This window comes from Cyprinodon tularosa, unplaced genomic scaffold, assembly GCF_016077235.1.
Source record: "Cyprinodon tularosa strain WSP-4 unplaced genomic scaffold, ASM1607723v1 ctg212, whole genome shotgun sequence".
Classification (NCBI taxonomy): Eukaryota; Metazoa; Chordata; class Actinopteri; order Cyprinodontiformes; family Cyprinodontidae; genus Cyprinodon; species Cyprinodon tularosa.
In genome coordinates this window covers 456,256-460,273 of record NW_024038786.1, presented here as the reverse complement: position 1 = coordinate 460,273, position 4,018 = coordinate 456,256, and positions in this window count along the sequence as shown.

The following is a 4,018-nucleotide window of genomic DNA, read 5'->3' as shown; positions in this document are numbered from 1 at the left end:
ATCCATTCTTCTTCCTTTCTGCTACTCCAACATTAGGCCGCAGTAGTAAACAGGTTCGGGGGGGAGCTCAGATGTCCCTCTTCCTAGCTCTATTCTCCAGTTCCTTCTCTCAGGGTCAGCCCTCCTAAACATACTGGATCTTCATTCATCCTATTATGAACCCTGAACCAGATTCTATTGACTACGTTTCATAAAAGATTTTTGGACGTGATCCATGACTGAACAATTTTTACCAAAAAAGTTAAGTACAACAATGGCTCTCTCCATGAAGAGAGTCTCCTTTAACACCAAATGTAAAAAAATTAATTGGAACAAAGTTTTGTTTCATAGCAGTGTACATTTTCCTGTAGACTCATTAATATTTCATTTCATTTATTGCTTGTTTTCTATCAAATATGCTTACATTTCAACTCTTGGCTTTTCAGAATATAAATTTAACCTCAAAGTGTCTGAAAAAACTAACCATATTTATATGCTGTCTTTACCAAACTGTTACTTTAGTTCATCACTCTTAACAAGCTAAATAAAAGCCACTAAACTAAGATAATTTTAACTATTTTTAGGGAGCAGTTTATAAGCATGTGCCCGCAAGCCCAGGCAAACGACACCATGTAACCTTTTCTTGATGTGGCAGCCATCACAGAAAAATCTGTTGAAGCAACGCTGCACACTCTGAAAGGCGTTGACTCATCTGTGTAGTGCTGACAGCCTCAGGGTTACAGTTTTGTTTCCTCTGCCTAACGGCCATTAACAGCTTACGCGTGGAGAGCATCAGAGACAAAAGCAGGGATGAGTCACATGAGTTCAAGTAAGAAGAGGTATACCGGAGATAAAAGCGACCTGTTCGAGATAAGTTGCTTCGGGAAATTTTTGCAGCAGTTTGCAAAGCTCTGCACAATCGGAACTTTCAGAAACAGCATTTGCAAAGTGAGAGTAACATCCATCCATCTCAGTTAGAATATTAACAATAGCTTTTTATTTCGACCTGATATCATTTTATACAGAATAAATGGTGATGGGGGCTTATAAAATAAAGTAATACAAAATTCACAATTAAGAAACAGTGGATCCACCTGAATGGAGCCTTAAATGAATGGAGCTACCTGTATGTATACATACAGCAGAGACACCAACTGCACATCCTAATCAACCCTTTTTGATGTGATAAAAACATCATGTGCTTCTCTGTCATCTTTTTAATTTCTGATATATAACCATGTAGGTAAAACCAGCCTAACATTGGTACAAATTGGAGAGAAATAAAACTAAAATGCAAGCATATGATAATGAACTTCTAATCATCCAAGATAACAAATATTGTATGTTGACTTTTTGATATCATCAAGAAAGTAAATATAATTATATAGCTGAAATAAACTATGTTTGCGAAAATTAAGAGTGATAAATTGATATTAATTTGATATTAATTTGATATTATTTTCGATATATATATATATATATATATATATATATATATATATATATATATATATATATATATATATATATATATATATAATGCTACAAAAGTTTCCTAATAATACTGACCTGTTAAAGTCAGGAAAGCAGTTGCTGAATATGTGAATGTTTCTGTTAGTAAATATATTTCTTATAGCACTATTGAGCAGGAATTAACACCACATGTCAGAAACAAACCCAGTAACCCATTCATACAATAAATCAAAACAAATATGTCCATAAATTATTCATGAGGAATAAATCTTCAAATACAAATTATAAATATAAAAAAGTGAAAAAGTCGCTGATAATCATCAGTATCTAGAAAGCAATGTGTCCCTCTATCAGATATATGTAACAGTTTGGATATCATTGCTCACACATTTTTGGGTGGATTAATGCATCAGCCAAAAATACAATACTAACAGTGGAGTTTAGATGAGAAAGCAGCGTGATGTTGGGCTCATTTTGAGCTTACAGCACTGGTAGACTGTATGCATCTCAATACAAGTCAAGTCAAGTTTACTAACACAGATTTGACAGGAATCTGGTAATGAAACGAGGGCAGATTTTCAGCAAGATAATGGTTCCAAACATACAGCCAGGAACCCTCTCGGTTACCTTTAGAGACAGAATTACAAGACTTCATCTAACTGAAAATCTATGAAAAGATGCAAAGATCGGGATGCATGGCAAAGGCCCCAAAATATTACTCACACCTGAGCACTGAAAGCTGCTTCTTTATATAAAGCATGTCTTGAAGTTGTCATTACCAAAAAAGACTTCAAATGTACTGAATAAACTAAAGTTTACTCAGTATCTCTTCCCTGTGTCATTCTACTTTATTCCACATATTTTGTGGACCTAGTTGTTTAGATGTCTATGCATATGCTGATAACTTCATTTATTATATTAACATGTGATGAAAATTTCAAGTCAACAGCCCCATATGAAATGCATTCCCTAAATAAAAACATAAAATTGTTAATTACTTTCCCTGTTCTATATGAACATATGGTCAATTATAAATAAACAAAAAGAAAGGTTTTTTTTCCAAAGGTACATTTTTATAAGTTCACAAATATTTCAATAATAGATCTCTTGATACAATATAAAAGTATTTACAACCAGATGCTCAAACAGGCACTCTTGCACATACATTGTTTCCTGCAAGCACAATGGCGAACAGATCCTTGTCATTTTGCTTGAGAGGCTTTGTAGGCAAAATTAATTATCCTACAGTGTACCGTCTATTAAGGCTATAATATGTCTCTATCAGTATAAACCATTTTAATTAGCCTGACCTTGGATTAAAATATGTAATTGATGTAATATGCTCCCTTTCCATAAAACTGAATCTGTAAAACATTCATGTTCAAAAACTACAAACCCCAATGAAATGTTTAGGCTATGTGGCAAGAGATACTAAACCCAAAAAATTTAAGTTTGTGTTTTTCAAAAAATGGGGACATATAGATCAATTAATGCCTTTCAATTAATTAGTCAGGATAGTTTACCCTGTATTATCTCTAGCTATTTAGTTTGATCTAAAGAGCAGCCTGAGGCAGTTAAAAAGTTTGTAGCACATTTTGAGTTAAATTAGAGTTTAGAGTGGTCTCAAAGCAAATCTAGATCAGTTAACAATAGTTCTCAGTCAGATCTGGCTGTCCATGCGGGTTATCCTGGACATCAGGCTGAGAGAGGCAGAAGTGGGTCTCTAAAAAACTTTAACTAACCTACAGTATACTCTTAATAGAAACATTTACCTTTCATTGAAGAATTCAAATGACAAAATATTAGTTCTAAGAAAAGCATAAAGGCTAGACTAAGGTTGCTAGAGGATATATAGACAAAGACATCTGGATAACTTTCTTTTGACAGCTGAGGCTAAAACTGAATAATCTGAACACCGTAATAAAAAATATATTTTGGTTTACACTAAATCCAGCCTTACAAGATAAGACGCGTCATATTAGCTGTCGTATCTGACCCTGGCCAGTTCACCATGATGTCCACCAGAAGTTTTACCATGCATCAGTGGGTTCTTGAGGAAAATAAAAGCCAATAATTGGAAACAAATACAAGCTGAAGCAGATTTGGGAGCTGAAACATAACAATAAACCAAAAAATACCAGTAAATAACCCAAAGACTGGCTCAGAAGAAAGAACAGGAAAGTCCTTGGTCAACCTTAAGACTATTAAGAAACGGTGGGGTGACTTGAAAGGAGATGAATATGATAGAAACGCCACAGGTATCTCACAGCTAATAGAGAAGAGTGAGACTAACCTTACTCACAGGCTGGTAGATGAAACTTCTCACTGAAAAAAGACTAAAACTAGTGATTTTGGGGTAGGGTGCATTTTCCTCAGACTACTGTACACATTTTTGTTATCCTTTGTGTAATACAGAAAACACAATAGATATTTTGTGTTTACCTGTTTGTAATCCATAAATAAAAAATAAAAAAAGATATGCAAACAGTTACTTTAAAGATTATCAACTAGGATGTCCTAATTGTTTTGTGACTGTATGGTTCCAGTTGCTTTTTCTCCAAAAATA